Source organism: Macrobrachium rosenbergii, chromosome 1 (assembly GCF_040412425.1).
Source record: "Macrobrachium rosenbergii isolate ZJJX-2024 chromosome 1, ASM4041242v1, whole genome shotgun sequence".
In the NCBI taxonomy this organism is placed as follows: Eukaryota; Metazoa; Arthropoda; class Malacostraca; order Decapoda; family Palaemonidae; genus Macrobrachium; species Macrobrachium rosenbergii.
In genome coordinates this window covers 1548659-1568423 of record NC_089741.1, presented here as the reverse complement: position 1 = coordinate 1568423, position 19765 = coordinate 1548659, and the positions used below count along the sequence as shown (strand labels likewise).

The 19765-nt window shown below is 34.7% G+C and overlaps 1 long non-coding RNA gene across 1 annotated transcript in view; it reads left to right on the top strand.

Annotated features, from left to right (window-relative positions):
- The window catches only part of LOC136838683 (uncharacterized), a 497744-nt gene that overhangs the window by 303597 nt on the left and 174382 nt on the right, over positions 1–19765 (top strand). Inside the window, exon 3 of the long non-coding RNA XR_010853144.1 lies at positions 2514–2605. This is a non-coding gene — a long non-coding RNA (uncharacterized lncRNA). The remainder of the gene's footprint in view (positions 1–2513; positions 2606–19765) is intronic.

Sequence of the window (19765 nt, the reverse complement as noted above, 5' to 3'; positions counted from 1 at the left end):
TCGCATTCAATATTTTCAAGAAATTGAGAATGGATAGGTTTCCTTTCATGAATAGGATTCCCCTGGATCGGATAACAGTGCTACTGAACAGAATTTATAATAGACTTAGATTCAAGCTAAACAAACTAGTTCACCACCTGGATCATAAATTAAAAAGTTTCATTGAGATAAGGGATTGGAATAACAAACAAAGACGATTGTGTAATAAACCTATCGAACAAAGAACTGGACCAGAATCCCAAATGTGCTTTAGGCTATCGTTTATCATACTCTATTAGTGATGGCATTTCGTGCACAAACATCTGAGATATCCAAACTTGAAAAGAAAAACACAATTGTATCACCTTCAATGAATTTAGTTAAAGGTCTTTTCTGCGGCTTGCTTCAAATACCTAATAAAATAGTGAATTTCCCAAAAAGGATCATAGATGCAATTCACGAAACGAAAAAAGGTAAAGGTTTGCACATTACTAAAGCCGACAAACACAGTTGTTTTGTAATAATGGATAAAATTAGCTATGTTGAAAAAATGAAAAGCTTATGATCTGATTCTAGTACTTACAAAAAACGACGGAACGACCCATTAGCTGATGTCGTAAAAACGTTCAATTCTAAAATAAGAACTATACTAAAGGAATTCGGTTCAGTAAAAGAGACAGTGTCAACGATTGGCCCGTCCTTACCTTACATGTACGGATTAATCAAAACATATAAAAGAGATTTTCCTATTCGGCCCATTATTAGTTCAGCCGGTTCTATTACTTATAAAATTTCTAAATATCTAGTTAAATTACTATCACCTATTCTGGGTACTGTTTCAAATTCCCATTTACAAAACTCTGTTGATTTCTGTGCTAGACTTTCCCATATTGAATTATCCAGTACTGACAAATTAACCAGTTTTGATGTGACATCTTTATTCCTATTGATGACTTACTTCAATATATATCGCAACATTTGGACGTGTATAATCTAGAATTATTTACCAATGTTATTATTAATTTGATATCCCTTTGTATAAAAAAATTTCAGTTCACTTTTAATGGTAATTTTTATGAACAAATATTTGGTATGGTTATGGGGAACCCTCTTTCGCTACTTTTGTCTAATATTTACATGGAATTCTTTGAGTCTAGACTTATTCCAAGAAATCTATTCTCTAAGGTGTTTTGGGTTAGATATGTAGATGCTTGTTTTTGTATAGTAACAGAAAATATAAGTATTCCTATTTTTTTGCAAACAATTAGTAATCTTGTACCATCCATAAAATTCACAACAGAATATGAATAAAATAATTGTATACCATTTTTGGATGTCTTAGTTATTAGAAATAACACCAATTTTTGTTTTAAAGTGTATAGGAAATCCACGAGTAATTTGTCATATATTCATTTTTACTCTAACCATGCTAAACAAATTAAGGTGTCAACATTTTCCAGTATGTATCTCAGAGCTCTTAGAATTTGTAGCCCTGAATTTTTTGGAAGAGGAGTTTAAAATTATTGATAACATAGGAGATTCATTATATTGCCCTCCATATTTCTAGAACTTGGTAAAGATAATGCAAAAAAGACATATTACAATCCAACTAGTGTTTACAAAGAACTTAAGAATATTCTCTGTTTACCATTTCATCCTAATTTCATTCCTGCAGTGCCCATTTTAAAAACTATTGGTATTAACTTAGTATTTAAATATAATAATATTTTGAGAAATAAACTAATTAAGAATACCCCTCCCAATTCAAACTATTTTATACAGTATTCCTTGCAAAGAATGTAATAAGATTTATATTGGTCAAAATCAAAAGGACTAAAAGTAAGAAGCTCCCAACACAAATATGCCGTTTCAAGAGGCTTATCAAATAATGGCATTGCTGAGCATTGGCTTAAGACAGGCCATGCGAGGAACCTGGATAAATCAACAATAATCTACAAGGTCAACGACCATCGGAAAAGGAATCTGTTAGAAACTGTTTATTGAAGCTATGTCCACCAGGAATGTTAATCGCCACCCTGGATTATCCCTTGATTCTTTGTTCCTGTCTTTTTGTTTAAAGGACATGCTGCCCAGATTAACAAACTATAACCCCGCCCCTTCTGTTTTTGTATATAAGGCTCTGTCAACTTCTTTTTGTATTCAGTGTGAACTTGAAAATGCAGAATAAATTACGAAAGCACTTGTTCAAAGTCCTGATTCTCACTCGCCTTCTGACGTGGACTTTATAATATTCTCAAGCACGCGTCCCTTCGTGCTGTATTGGAGACATACGTACATAACAACAATTGTGTATTTCTCTACAAAAATAATTATAAAACAATAAATTTCATGCATTTATTTTGAGGTTTTTAGTATTTCATGCATACCTCATTGCATCTCACTACTCTAACATGGTTTACTCATGGTAAACACGTCTCTGAAGAATAGAAAGCAAATGGTGAATGTAAAGCAAAGATCAAATCAAAATGGGATGCATCAAAGAACATACTAATTCTTGTCGTTTTTGCTTTCAGGTAATTTGTGGATGCTGTGTATGCTTAGCTGCGGAATAGCTTTGCTTGTATGATGGATGTCATAACATTAGTTTTCAGTGGCTTATAACGAGGTATGTGCTCTTGTCTCTTGTATATACTTCTAATATCATACTGAATATGTTGGGTTTGATATATATATATATATATATATATATATATATATATATATATATATATATATATATATATACATATATATATACATATATACATATATATATATATATATATATATATATATATATATGTATATATATATTTATATTAAACAGTAGACTACAAATGTTGAACATCCAGTCCACTCCAACTCGCTAAGTGTTCATTAAACGACATTTGTTGCTTGATATTTGTGAATGTGAAAAGTCACTGTATGTATATGTATATATATATATATATATATATATATATATATATATATATATATATATATATATATATATATATATATATATATATATATATATATATGTATATGTATGTATATATATATTATATATATGTGTGTGGGTGTGTATATATACATGTACATGTATGTATGCATGTGTGTATAATGAATATAGCATATATATATACATGGGCGAAGTCACTCGTATTCACTATCCGTGTAGAATCTCGTAATAGTTCTTGTACTTGTGTTGAAAGATTTTAGTTATGTGCAGTCTCATAAATTTATAATGGATTATAGTCAGGGACCTAATTTTTGTGCACGATGAATACATTGCTGGAAGTATATATTTAGCTTCCTTGCCTCTGAGATTTTTTGTATTTACAGCAAGTGATAGCTTACATACGGATCTCATGGTTATTTTCCATATAGAAAAGGTGGGTGAAGAGTGCTCTCTCTATACAAATAATGCTTGACTTTAGGTTCTTATTGACGGAGTCTGGTCCATTTTATAGAAGTTTTGTTGGGTAAGGAAAAAGATCTCATAATATTGCTGAAAGCCGGGCTTGTATCTTTCAGTGTTATTACTTGTTAAATCATGTGAATTGAAGATTACACAGTCACACCCCAATTTTTATTGAGTGTGCATGTATAAATGTATATTACAGTAAGATATAGATAGATTTGTGTGTTGTGCGTGTTCATGTAGATATACAGTATATATATATATATATATATATATATATATATATATATATATATATATATATATATATATATATATATATATATATATATATATATATATATACACATATATACAGTATATGGAAATTTCATCAGGAGTTGAGATGCTTCACTCTGATGATTATTGTATCTGGAATAAACATTAATAAAAGAAATGCACAATTTGTACTTAAACTGAACGTCAGTTGAATATGTTCACGAAGTATATTCAAGAGCTTAAGCAAATTTTTTTTTGTCTGGTTTTCCCTGATATTGTCTATGCTAGGATAGAGTTCGTCTCCTTAACAAAAAAAAATCACATGGTTAGGAGCTCAGAGAAACCAATATCTTTAAAGCATTTCATCAGTTTGTAATACACGCGGGCCCCCCATCTCTCCTTCCCTCTCTCTAAGATAGACTGACAATCAGATTAATGACGTTTTGTGACAAAGAAATAGTGAAGATTAACTTCAAGGCAATTTTATGCTTGTTAGAGTCGCTTTCCACATGCTTTGCTTCACCAGAAGACTCGACGAATGAAGATCAGAGGTCAAGAGAATACTTCCCATGTTTTCTGCCTTAGCTGCTTGCATCCAAAGTTACCAGAAGGATGCTCAGTTTTAGGGAGTTTTACTTCTGAAGTAGATTGTACATATCCAGTTATAAGTAATGTTCCATGAATTTTATCATTATTTATTTATTTTTTTTTTGAGTAGATGGAAACGTTGGTAAATGCATTTAATGTATGCGTGTGTTCAGTGTGGAAGCATATGCCTTTTGGCATTTTTTTTTTTAATTTCTTCATTATTCATTTAGTTCGAGTGCGTGGCCAGTGGCCTACTCCTGGTATACCATTTCATTTTAATCCTTCTGGTCAGCCCTATGAGAGCCGTTAATCGGCTCAGTGGTCTGGTTAAAGTATTTTAATAATTCTTTCTGTACTAAGGGTGTGTTGCGTGCGAGGCAATAAGCGTTGTGTTTGTGCATTAGTGTATGCTTATTTAGCATTCCTTACCGAATGTGACGTGCTGTCCACAGACGTTTTCGTGTTTGTGGGTTCTCGATGAGCAGCAGTTGCATGTGCAAAGGTTTGATTCAACGATAAAGTTTCTCGAGGATTTTGATCGCTGTGTCGATGAAAGGAGAGTTTCTTAACCTTCAGTTATGAGGTTCACATCCGTCCCATTCATTCATGTTCTTATTTGTAAAAAAAAATGGGAAAAATGTCTTTTTCCTTCAGTTTTATGGCATCGCTCTGTTTAATGGTTATAGCCGCTGTTGGTGCTAATAATAATGATTCAGAAAAAGCATCATCCTCAAGGCAAATTTCATGATTTAGCCTTGGCCACAGTTTACGAATCATGATTTGCCCCGAAGGCAATGCTTGCTGACATGTGTAAGCTTTAGTGCAGCTGACCTCCTGCCAGGAGATCGCGGATTTGTTACCCAGCTAGCAACGCTTTATGTGAATAATGACTTCCAGAATAAATGAGAGTTGTGCCGTTTTTTTAGTGGGAATGATTATTGGGTCCGAGAGAGAACATACGATTTGCAAACAGTCGGAAATAATTTCTTATATGTCTATGCCATTTGAAGAAATGAGGACCACGGAATTTTTTGCAGGAATATGAGAGAGAGAGAGAGAGAGAGAGAGAGAGAGAGAGAGAGAGAGAACTTTTTTTCTCTAAGAAGGGAAAGCTTTATTGGAAAACGTCAGGTACGGGGACGGGGATGAAATTTTTCTGGCTCGACTCTTCCTGTAATTCGAGTTTTTAAAGATTTCATTGAAAAACGTGAAATGGTTGACAATTTTCAGTTAATGGTTCCGGTGACAGTTTTATGGCAGAGATGAAATCGGGACAATTCAAAGTGAGCAGCAGGAACAGAAAAAACAAAAAATGTTTCTCGTTGATGTATTAAAGCGATGAAACTTTCTTGAATAGAGGATGATTCGAATAATCAAGGTAAGAAGTTGAATCGTAACAAACGCAACGGGCAGAGAGTATCCTCTGCCGACCTAATAAGAGAAATCGTACAAGTTTGAATGATTATCCTTAGATAATAAACATGCAATAAGAAAAGGATAACTCAAATTTGTATCTAGCTATAAAACATAACGTTTCAACCGACAATGTTGTATCTTGAATAATTACTTAAATGGTTGCCATGACAACAGACAGTTAACTCGGCAGATTCCCCCCAAAAGTTAATTCGCTTGAGAAAATAACGCTGTAAACATTATTCCAAGTTTCATCAAAATCTGCCAAGGTTAACACGCGCATATGCAAACGCAAGCATGCATGCACGCACTCACTCGCCGGCGGAACATAGGCTAACTTCGTCCCAGTTTTGTTGGCAAAGGCAGTAGGTATGTTCTTTTGTCCGCACTTAGAAGGTATACCATGAAGCTGTCATATGTGACTTAGAATTTAAATGTGGTGGAGTCAAGTTTCCGGTTTTCATTTTAAATTGCTTCCTGACGAAGTGAAAAAGTTGTATGAGAAGAGATGAAAAACAAGACATAAACAGTGGTGGTGAGATATGAATTTGAGAAAGATGAAGTGATTTTACCAGAATGAATTGCCCTCACGGCCACAGACCCTTTGCACAAGTTCTGAAGTTCAGTTTCTGAATTACGAACACCCAATTACTGTAGCGTTATCTCGTTCTCCGTGAATCCCCAAATTCATCTTGCCTCATCCTCTCCCAGTGTCCAGTGGTTATACCGTTAAGTAAACTTCTTGTCCCTGGCATCATTGCTTACTGACAGAGGAACGATAACAAAAAGAATAAAATGTTTTTGTTATTAAATGAGCAGGGGAAAAATACAAACATTTCTAGATTTAAGCAATTTCTGTTATTGGAAGAAATCTGGGAGGTCACTGTTGCTTTGAAAAAGGTTTTGACTGCAGGTTTTCTTTCCCCTTAATTTATTTGGCCTCTGTGACTTTACGTAAGGTATAATTGCTTCATTTCCTGTGCTGACATTCCTGAATCAGAGTAATCATACTCAGTAGAGATTTGCTCTCTCTCTCTCTCTCTCTCTCTCTCTCTCTCTCTCTCTCTCTCTCTCTCTCTCTCTCTATATATATATATATATATATATATATACACAATATATATTATTTATATATATATATATATATATATATATATATATATATATATATATATATATATATATATATATATATATATATATATATATATATATATTTATGATCCCATAAAAAATAAAAGGTAGAAAGTTATTGCTATATTTCAGAGATCGAACTGTCTCCCTCTCCTGGCAAGTATATACTTGCCTGCCAGTAGAGGGAAATAGTTTGGTCTCTGAAATATAGCAATAATTTTCTACCTTTTGGCGTTTTTATGGACTCTATTATTAGATGGATTTCTGTTTTAACAGAAAATATTTCATAGTTATATAGTTATATATATTATTATGTATGTATATATATATATATATATATATATATTTTTATAAATATTTACGCTGTTAAGCCCTCGAACATTTAGGGATAGTAGTATCAGCCTGATCAAGACAGGAAATTGCTTTGTCCCACGCTAGGAGCGTCTTCAGTTCAAACTTTAACGTCCGTTGAAAAGGATAGGTAGCATTTAGCCATTTTTCCCCTATAGGAGAAATTTCCATATTCAACTTTAAGAATAGGTGGTCCTAAAGTCCTTTTTTCCTTTCTACCTGTCTCTCGTGGCGAATGTTTTTAACAGAGCATAGACGCCTAAGGCATGACTGTAGGCCTGTTTTGACCCAGGCCGGTCAGGGAACTACAGAGAGAAACTAGCCGCCGTCTCGAGCAGACGTCTGGAAGGTGGCCCTGTCCCCGCCTTTGTCTATTATTTTATTAGTGAATGGTGGAGCAAGAAACACACACCCGAACTTCAGCACGTCCGTTGTAAATGCGCGCCAACGCTTCGTCATTAAGGTATAGTCCGTGTGCTGTTCGAAACTTCGTCCATTCTTTTAACCTCTTTTCTGTATTTCCAACTCTTTCTTTGTTTTCTTCCTTCAGCCACCACTTAGGGTATATGTGTTTACGAAGTCTAGATTAAGCCTAATTATTATATTGTTAGCTTCAACCCCGTTATTCCAGTAAAATACCTAGGATTTAGGGTAAGCAAAATCAGGTTAAATCTCGATGCTTTTGTATGCCTCGCGTCCGAATGTTTGGAAGAACCGTTGCGTTTAAAATCAAATTCATCTCAAATATTTTTGTTAAGGTTAATTACCCTTAACTGGCGACCTTTGGCTAATTAACGACTGTCTTTGAGGTTAACTTTTGGCTTCAAGTGGCAGGTTACGTGTAATCTTGGTTTGCAGGGCCGTAAAAATTACGTAAATTGAATAATACATGATCAACCAAGACCCTCACACGTAACAAATATATATATATATATATATATATATATATATATATATATATATATATATATATATATCTATATATATATCTATATATATATATATATATATATATATATATATATATATATATATATATATATATATATATATATATATATATATATATATATATATATATATGCATATATATGCCCTGTATATATCAGCACTAATTTTATGACTCCTTTATGTATGCTATTACTTCTATTTTTGTTGGATTCGTGAAATTCATTTGTGTTAATGATTTTTGTCGGTGGAAAGTGATCTGGCTTTCTTGGTCATTACTTCATTGACGTGACAATGTATTCCCTGTGGTCACAACTGGAATTTTCTATCTTCTGTTTTTCCACGACCGTTTTAGCTTTCGCATTTGTAAGGGTAGACCCCGCCAGTTTTATTATAATGTTCTCATCTTGAGCTTGATAAGGAATGTTCTTTGTTTTTCCGTATTATATACATCCATACATACATACATACATACATACATAATATGTACATGTATATACACATGCACACACACACACACACACATATATATATATATATATATATATATATATATATATATATATATATATATATATCAGTACTCACACACACAAATATTAAACCTCTAATATCGTTTAATTTCCAGTTCACTTCTTCTTTCTCTGCATCTTTTCCCACTTCACTATACCTCGGGAATAACTTACTCCCAAAGGGTGATAGGTGCTTCGCCACAGGTAAGCTTTAATATTTAGTGTTGTTATTTCCGAGGATATTTGTGGTTTAATATTTGTGGATATAAAAAGTCACGCCTTTATAAGTGACAAAAGATTCATATATATATATATATATATATATATATATATATATATATATATATATATATATATATATATAAATATATTATATGTATATTATATACACCCACAGACTGTTATATATATATATATATATATATATATATATATATATATATATATATATATATATATATATATATATATAATGTAACTTTTTTTTACGGGCTGCTCTATGAGCTAGAGCGCGTGCAGGCATAAAGCCAGCTCAGTCATAAACAACAATAAATTCCAGATAATACACTTTGAAGAGGTCACGACGAATGACGGAACAGCTGTGGTGTTGTGTTCCCAGTAAATGGAACTGAGAGTTAATCCTCGTATTTTTATTCATCAGCTAAATTTGGAAGAAAGTAGAAGATTCAGAATATATAGTCAAACTAATAAGAAGATGATCAACAATCAAAAATCCGTAGAATTTAACGAAATCTGTATGAATATATATATATATATATATATATATATATATATATATATATATATATATATATATATATATATATATATATATATACATGATATCGTGTTATTCAATTGGCAGGTTACTTTTAATCTTTTTCGTAACCATGGAATTGGAAGTACATTCCATTGGAAACATGGGTTTTCCATATTACTATGATGCATACAAATTATTGTAGTTTTGACTAATCATGTTGAAGAAAAACACCACAGGCCTTAATCTTACGGGTAGTAATTTATAGTTTTCAGTGTATGACCGTTTTAAATGATCATCATAATCATGAGAATAGTTTTTATTATATTAAAAGTTTTCTTACTTACATAAAAAGGAAGTGGAAAGAGGCAGCCCGAGTTGGTGTAGAGATGGAGTTACTCAACTGGATAAATGTTGTTATAGTTCAGACTATATTAATGGCCCCAGGTTGGCTGAAAAAAGAGAATTTGGCGTGAGAGCTTTTGGATGTGTTTTGTGTTTATAGAACAAATGCTTTTTGTTTTGTCACTTTTGTTCTGCTTAGCCTTGTTGTATGCTCGTTGCCAAATGTCAGTGTACAGCATTTTCTTGATTTCATGAGTTGTCTTCGCTTGCCAAGTCTTGCGATGAAGCTTATTTAAATTGAGGGAGGTTCGTGAACACTTCTGGGAAGACAGGCCAAAAAAGATTGGTTGTGCGATAAATAGGAAATTTTGTGCTTTGCATGAACAGGATGTGAATGCCTTTTCTTTTCTTGATAAGGATTTGATTGTTGATTTTACGAGACTTTGCAGAAGTAGTCGTTCTTTTAAAATGTTGCGAAAAACCCTAGTTAATTGAATCCTCACGTTGGAACAAATGATTTTGCTAATTAGTTATAAATAATTTCATATTACTGTGGGTTGGCATGACTGCATTTTAGTGGGTGGCTACAGTATGTTTATATGGATTGTGATGTATATGGAGTTAATGAGTGAGTAGCGTTTTTTGATAAGTGAATACCTTTGAGCTAGCCAGTTTTCCTTATGTGGAACCGGTTATGCTTGAAGCAAATAGAAATTTCTTATAACCTACCGAACATTGTGCTTTACCCTCACACTTCCATCAGAACAACAGTAGGACTGAGGACTCCTTTCGAGAGTGGAAAAAATGCATTTCCTAAATTCTGTAACGGCAAATACTTTTAAGATATACCCAACAATGAAGCTCTGCCACAGCTTTCAGAAGAAACGCCAACACTTCTACAAACAATGTTAAAAACTTAAGGAAACGAATCATTATAAAATTTGTCTTTCCCATATGTACACATATATATATATATATATATATATATATATATATATATATATATATATATATATATGTATATATATATATATATATATATATATATATATATATATATATATATATATATATGCTGTATATCCTTATTCATATATTCCTGCTTTGATACTTATGTAATAGACAGAAAATATTATCAGTTCATTGTGTGTAAGAATTAGAATAGATTACGAAGTAATTTGATGATGACAGTATTAATTTATCCAATTTGTTAAGAAAAAGTAAGTACTTCTGAGGACATATTGTATCCTTGCCGTAGGAAAGGTGTGCTGTTGTGAGAAAAAAAGCTTAGACTACAGAGAAGCATACGGACATCTAAATTGTGTATGTCCTAGATTACCGTACATTAGATTTCCTCGTTAAATGTCTGATTTGATTATACTGTTTAAGGCATCATGTGGACATTGTTCAGCTTCCCTTTCTGTTAAAGCCAGCGAGCAAAAGCAATGGTTTTCAGCGCTCTATTTTTATAATTACTTGTTTATTTTTTATTTATTTCAACGGAAAATTATTCTTGTTGTTTATCTTTTATTTATTTCCACGGAAAATTATTCTTGCTGTTTATTTTTTATTTATTTCAGCGGAAAATTATTCTTGATCTTATAAATAACTACGTTTTTAAATAACGTACGCTGTCTCTGATTAACAGACTTGTATACAAGAAAATTTACCTAACGAGGAAACCGAGCTCCGGTCATTAAGCGCATTTTATCATAAATTCTATTAATTTAATCCGAAAACACAGAGTTTTTAGTATGTAAGGCCGAGTTCATTAAGTCCAACGGAAAAAGTCTTTTCTCTAAATATAAATGCATTTTAAAAACTAATTATGCAAGATAATGAAGTTGAACAGCTGGTACATTGAAGATGAAAATGTACAAAAGTTGAAAAATAAAATTCCTTTAAAAGAAAAAAAAAATGTTTAAATCAGTAAGGGAGGAATCGGAGAGATGATGGGATCTTCAGTAACTCAAGGAAAGGTTAGGCCTATATTAAAGTTGATAGTAAACAAAAATTAATCGAGTGTCTGAAGTCTACAAATGAGTAAATGGATTTACTATGCCAGATAAAAACCGAAGATATAACAGGTGAATGAGGAGTAGACAGAGTGCTTCGTTTATATTTGAAATGAGTCAACCAGTGTAGTAACTGGATAATAACTGCGCATGCGCATTTTGAATCGTATGCTTCCTGCACCGTATTTTTATTCAATCTCGTATTGTCATTGTTATTATTCCCCTTAAAATGTAAATAATTAGATAAACTACGCGCGCGCACACACACACCGGAGTTAGAAGCAAAATAGGGAAGGCCTCCATTAGACTGTCTATTATTGATCCGTGACTATGCAATTATGAGAATTATGATCGAATTTCATTTGCGCATAACTTGCACTCAGCATAGTAATGTGTCACAGGTTCTCAGATTTTTAAAAACCTCTGACTTTTCTTGCAAAATCAGGATTTTAATAATTTTCTATTGTTCACACAGTTATTAATTAGAATTCTAGTTATATTGGGAGCACAGATTGCACGTAATTAAGTTTGGGCTCAAGGATGAATAATTGTAATATGGTTTTTGTAAGGTCACTATTTTTTAGGAAAATCTCAAATTGTCTTTGTAAAACAAGGATTTCGAGCAACATATTGTACACAAATATCAAGTATTCACTGATTTTTTTTTAAACCTAACATTGCCCATAATATTAGAAGAGGGCACAAGGTTACACTGATTGCATTGGTTGAGTTATACAAGGAATTAGGTATAGCATTGATTGTGGATGAAAATCTCATAATTTTGTTGCATAATTGGGATTTTAATGTTTGCATCTTGTATATACTTGTATTACGCAATTTGAATGATATCTTACATTTAAAATTCACTTCACATGATCTTGGATGCTTATAAAATGGCTCAAGTTTGGCTGTTGTTTTTAGGGAAAAGCGCAGATTTCGGTAATTTTCTGAAGTTTACTTCAAATCTGGAATTCTCAGGTAAAACAGTTACGAATTGCCTGCACCGATACTTTGTGCATAGCTTAACCATAACAATTTCAGCTGCCATCTGAATGGAATCATTATTTTCGGTGACCAATGATTGAGGAGATTGACTGTTCCCAGTTCAGGGGGATTCATTCTTGTGTTAGTCGTTGCGTTGAATTTGGAAGTTTTGAGGCCAAAAACATTTGTCGTAGTCCATTTGCACGATGTAAAGTTCGTGCGTTGCTACGTTTTGAAGGTAGAATCAAAAGTAATGGCAGAGAGAGAGAGAGAGAGAGAGAGAGAGAGAGAGAGAGAGAGAGAGAGAGAGAGAGAGAGAGAGAGAGAGAGAGATTGTTTTGCGAAATGCTTTATTTTCCCCTCCCAGTCCTACAGATGTTTGAAAAGGGATGGTTATAAGAATAAAGGGTGTTGAAGAAAGCGAGTCAGTCTAGATTTGCCAGTAAAGGTGTGTGAGATAAAATAAGAAGATAGGTACACATAGTTTTAAGGGCAAGATGTACCAAGCTAATACACAGTTTGATCTGCCTGGTAATTTGGAAAATGGTCTAAATATTCAACGAAAATAATGTTCAAAGACGAATATTTTAGGCAAGAGAAACTGAAAGAGGGTATGTTTCTTAAGTAATAGTGGAAGCATTGAATACAAAAAAGGATGTCAGGTTTTTTGGGGGGTTCCGATAACAGGAGAGAATTTGACATATCCTGAAATGAACATAAAACATGATAGTAATTATATGTTGAATTTATTTATATTTTATTGCTTTATTTATCTGTTTCTTATTTTTGTTGGTGGCCTGCCGTCTGTTGAACCGCCGAGCGTACTTCCTCTTCATGCTCATTATTCTGTGGTAATGCACTAATGAGCTGAAATTACTGTAGACATTCATGGGATTGAGCAGTTACTCTGTGTACTGGGGAGACGTGTTCTGTGAAGTTCTACTTGTGTATTTTACGGTTTTCCCCTCCTCCGATTTCAGCTACTGATTACCACGTTTTCTAGGCACCTTTGATGCCTCGCTTGTTACAAGATGTGTTATTTTCCAGGATATCCAGGTTCAGTATATTATTTGCCTTAATCTCTCTCTCTCTCTCTCTCTCTCTCTCTCTCTCTCTCTCTCTCTCTCTCTCTCTCTCTCTCTATATATATATATATATATATATATATATATATATATATATATATATATATATATATATATATATATATATATATATATAATATAAATATCAAGTTTCAAGTCAGTTATAGGAAGGAAGAAAGAACGAAAGAGGACAAATGATTTCCATAACAATTTACTGTGGTAGTGACATTTTTAATAGATGTGGAGGTATTTAATGTTAGGGGCATTTTCAGTATTTTTTCCCAGCAAGAGCGAGTTCATGAAGTTTGTGGACTATTTCATCATACAGCTTTTGGAAGATTGCTTGAAAATGACGGCACAAACCCGTCTACATGCTAAGAGTTTCATATAGCATTATAAACTGCACAGAGAACTCGATTGCACCGAAGAAACTTCAGCGTATTTTTTACTTGTTTTTTCTTTTAACTTGTGGGTCTTGACTGTACTTGGCTATTGTTGTTTCTTGTAACTTGTGGGTCATGACTGTACTTGGCTATTGTTGTTTCTTGTAACTTGTGGGTCATGACTGTACTTGGCTATTGTTGTTTCTTGTAACTTGTGGGTCATGACTGTACTTGGCTATTGTTGTTTCTTGTAACTTGTGGGTCATGACTGTACTTGGCTATTGTTGTTTCTTGTAACTTGTGGGTCATGACTGTACTTGGCTATTGTTGTTTCTTGTAACTTGTGGGTCATGACTGTACTTGGCTATTGTTGTTTCTTGTAACTTGTGGGTCATGACTGTACTTGGCTATTGTTGTTTCTTGTAACTTGTGGGTCATGACTGTACTTGGCTATTGTTGTTTCTTGTAACTTGTGGGTCATGACCGTACTTGGCTATTGTTGTTTCTTGTAACTTGTGGGTCATGACTGTACTTGGCTATTGTTGTTTCTTGTAACTTGTGGGTCATGACTGTACTTGGCTATTGATGTTTCTAGTGACGACACTGATAAAATGGCGGGCTTTTTTTTTTTTTTTTTTTTTGTATCTTGAAATTTTACATTCCCGGAAAAAATTAACGGAAATTCTTCATTAGCGTATTGTACAAGCGGACTTTGATGTTTTACATTACAGCAAAAATCCACATGCTTTCTTTTTATGTAAGTAGAGAATCCGCCTCGTTTTCATTTGTTTTTTTTTTTCAGATTTTCTGTAATTTTTATCGTCTACCAGACATACTACGTTATTGTTTCTTGTTAGCGATTTTAATGAGTATCCAGAACCTTAAATAATAACCACTGCTCGTTGAAATAGACACTTCACTGATTTTTCAGTGTGTCATCCGCAGGCGAGGTAGAACTTTTTAGGAATGGACACTCCGCCCAGTTTCACCTTCGTCTATTTTTGCTTGAGCATTTGCAAAGAATAACTTTTTGTTAGTTTTCTATTAAAGAAAACTATTGAGATGGCTGTTTGTCTGTCCGTCTGCAGTTTTTCTGTCCGCCCTCAGATCTTAAAAACTACTGAGGTAGAGGGCTTCAAATTGCGATGTTGATCATCCACCTTCCAATCAACAAACATACCAAATTGCAGCCCCCTAGCCTCAGTAGTTTTTATTTTATTTAAATTTAAAGTTAGCCATGATCGTACATCTGGCACCGCTATAGGTGCCGACAACACAGGCCACCACTGGGCCTTGGCTGAAAGTTTCATGGGTCGCGGCTGAGATTTCATAGGCCGTGGCTGAGAGTTTTATGCAGCATATACGCTGTACAGAAAACTCGATTGCGCCGAAGAAACTTCGGCGCATTTTTTACTTGTTTATGTTTTATTTTGTATGAAACATTTAAAACATGTTTCATGTGGAATATGAAACTATTATGATATTGACTTGCCTGTTAATCCCATGAGGAGTCAGCCGCTGTTCATTAACACGAGGAATATCAACAAGCGGTACAGGTATATTGACTCAGAATAAAGTTGCCAAGGAAATTAACATCTGGCAGCAGTTCTGAAAGCAGAAAATGAGCATGGCCTCGATGTGTGACGACTGAAGAGTACGTACAGTTATTTTCTGGCTTTTTTGACGCGGCAGTAATAGTTTAGCGAATTTCATGATACTTCAAAACAACTAAGAGTATGGACATAAAGAACACGGTGATGCTTATAGTGCATTTAGAAAGAGGTTTCAAAATCAGACTTTAGGATTGATTATTCCTCACAGAATTTGACGGAAATGATCTCGAAGATTTTCATAATGTATAATTTACTTTAGTCAGCAGATTTTTGAACGAAAGTTATATGAAGCCCATGCTTGATTAAAGTTAGTGTATTTTCGTTGAGCCGTGAAAGGAAGGCTGTCCGCAATGCAGATGAAGTATGAGCAGCCCTTCATACTTCAGCCAGTCAGGAAGGGGCGAGACAAAGAAACTGATTAGGCTGTCTAAATTCGTCTGTATAATAGTGGATAAATTTGTGTCGAAACTCCGATGATTGTTAGTTGCTGTGGCACTTGAGTTTTATTTCACATTTTCTCATTTAAATTATTAATCTTTTTTCAGCTGTTTTATGATGCTAATTTGTTTTCTTTTTAAAATATTTTCTTTTGGCTCTATCGATCTATCTGTCTATATATATATATATATATATATATATATATATATATATATATATATATATATATATATATATATATATAATGTGTGTGTATGTATGTATATATTTGTGTGTGGATTAATAGTGAGTGTTAAAAACTGTAGCGTAGTTGAAAGGATTGCTCAGAGTACTTTGAGATAGTTAGGTCATGTGGAAAAAATTGAGGAGGGTAGGTTGTTGAAAGCAGTGTAAGATTCTGGAGTAAAAGGCCAATGTCACATGCACCGGGCGTCGTTTACAGCTCAGCGTCTCCCTCATCAATACGACTACCACGGCCACGATGGCTCTCCTCTGACTCTGCATGGCGTCATGGTCGTAGCCAGCGAAAAAAAAATGTGTAGTAATTAGTGGGCACGAGCAGGCATGTCGACTTTGGCCGTAGTTGATTCATTGTACAACGACAGTGTGCTCTCTGTCCAGTATCCATTTTACTGCTTACTGAAACATTAATCTTATTAAATCACTTGAGACAGCCTGTTCTTCCAATATCTTCAGTAAAACGTTGTCAGCACGAACTACTTAAGTTCTAAAACCTAAGATAAGAAATGGGTGAAGAGTAATATTTGTCTTAATGTCATTTGTCAAAGTTATTTTAAATGAAAATTGATGGGTCTGAAAATATAGTACACCAGACTCGGCGTTAACTTATACCTCTCTTGATAGCTCAGTGGTTAGCGTCGACTGGATTCGCTGGATGCGCGTCTGTGTCGTGGGATCGAGACTCGGCAGTGTCCGTCCATTTATCACTTATAAATTCCCCTTCGGTGATAATTCCCCATCGGGGATATTCCCGAGGTAGCGTGGATTTGATATTAAGCGATATTTGTAGCTTCATGATCGTATATAAATCACGGTGTGATAAAAAAAAATGTCATAAAAAGAGCTGCGTGTTCCAAACGTACCAATGAACTATCATGGTCGAGATGGGTTAATGCCGAGGCTAAGTACAATTTCCCCGCTCTCGACGGGTAAATATAGTGCACCAGACTCGGCGTTAACTTATACCTCTCTTGATAGCTCAGTGGTTAGCGTCGACTGGATTCGCTGGATGCGCGTCTGTGTGTCGTGGGATCGAGACTCGGCAGTGTCCGTCCATTTATCACTTATAAATTCCCCTTCGGTGATAATTCCCCATCGGGGATATTCCCGAGGTAGCGTGGATTTGATATTAAGCGATATTTGTAGCTTCATGATCGTATATAAGTCACGGTGTGGTAAAAAAATGTCATAAAAAGAGCTGCGTGTTCCAAACGTACCAATGAACTATCATGGTCGAGATGGGTTAATGCCGAGGCTAAGTACAATTTCCCCGCTCTCGACGGGTAAATATAGTACACCAGACTCGGCGTTAACTTATACCTCTTGATAGCTCAGTGGTTAGCGTCGACTGGATTCGCTGGATGCGCGTCTGTGTGTCGTGGGATCGAGACTCGGCAGTGCCCGTCCATTTATCACTTATAAATTCCCCTTCGGTGATAATTCCCCATCGGGGATATTCCCGAGGTAGCGTGGATTTGATATTGCGATATTTGTAGCTTCATGATCGTATATAAATCACGGTGTGATAAAAAATGTCATAAAAAGAGCTGCGTGTTCCAAACGTACCCATGAACTATCATGGTCGAGGTGGGTTAATGCCGAGGCTAAGTACAATTTCCCCGCTCTCGACGGGTAAATATAGTACACCAGACTCGGCGTTAACTTATACCTCTCTTGATAGCTCAGTGGTTAGCGTCGACTGGATTCGCTGGATGCGCGTCTGTGTGTCGTGGGATCGAGACTCGGCAGTGCCCGTCCATTTATCACTTATAAATTCCCCTTCGGTGATAATTCCCCATTGGGGATATTCCCGAGGTAGCGTGGATTTGATATTAAGCGATATTTGTAGCTTCAAGATCGTATATAAATCACGGTGTGATAAAAAAATGTCATATATATATATACATATACATATATATATATATATATATATATATATATATATATATATATATATATATATATATATATATATATATATTATTAAACTGAACAATTGTTTCCTCTTTGGAGTTGGTTGTGCCAAAAGGGGGTGCAGCCTTCTGGGTTCTTAGCAAATCCTTAGGATAAACTACTAGCCCGTCATCTCTTTGGTACCTTTTGATATAATATAATAAATTGAACTTCAGATTTTAAGAATTTTTTTCCTAAGGAACTATTCTACTCTTTCATAAAGTATATTCCCAGTTTTTAATTCAGTTTTATGAAGCCAGGCTTGTTTACATAGAAATACAAAAGAATAGATAGTATGTTTAAGCCTGATAATATCCTGACAAATTTTAGTGGAAAAGTGGCATTATAATTATCATTATTATTGAAAAGAATGGCTGTTGGGATGCTGTTTAGTCTGTATTGTAGTTAAAGTATACCTTAGTTTTACCAGACCACTGAGCTGATTAACAGCTCTCCTAGGGCTGGCCCGAAGGATTAGACTTATTTTACGTGGCTAAGAACCAATTGATTACTTAGCAACGGAACCTACAGCTTATTGTGGAATCCGAACCACATTATAGCAAGAAATGAATCTCTATCTCCAGAAATAAATTCCTCTAACTCTTCATCAGCCAGCCGGGGAATCGGGGCAAATGTGGACGCAGAGCGACAGAGTAGCCATGGGTTCTCCATTTGGTGTGATATTCACTAACTTTGTATGGCGGTTGTCAAACAGCGTGTCTTCAGCAGGATCCTCATACCAACTGTATATGTTCGGTACATCGATGACACCTTCGTCAACGTCGCTGATGAAGATGAACTGGAGACACTCAGGTGTACATTTGAGGAGGACTGGGTTCTCCACTTTGCATGGAGAGGAGCGTGGATGGCACCATTCCCTTTTTTGATGTCTGTGTTGCCAGCACTCCTCAAGGCTTTCACATGCAGGTCCACCGTAAGCCAACTGACATCGGACCCTGCCTCAACGGCAACAGTAAATTCTGGGAAAAATTAAAATCCTTGGTCATGAATGTCTATCTTCATTGTGCCATGTTCTTCTTGGAATACCACTTCGATGAGCTCGAACATGTTGCTCAAACCCTGGTGGATAATGGATACTCCTTCCTACCTTTGGGTCGCCGGAGTGACGAGAAATGCTGTTGATAGGTGGTATCGTCATGAGAACCACACCCCCCCATGAGAGTGAGAGGACCACCAGACTGTTCTACAAGGGCTACATCAGCATGGAGTATGAGAAAGATGAGGCAACCCTGAAGAACATCATCAGCACCCACATAAAACCCACCAGTTGACAAAAAGGTGAACCTTATGATCTTCTACAAGGATTCTAAAATTATCTCATGAGGAATAGCTCCATTGCTAG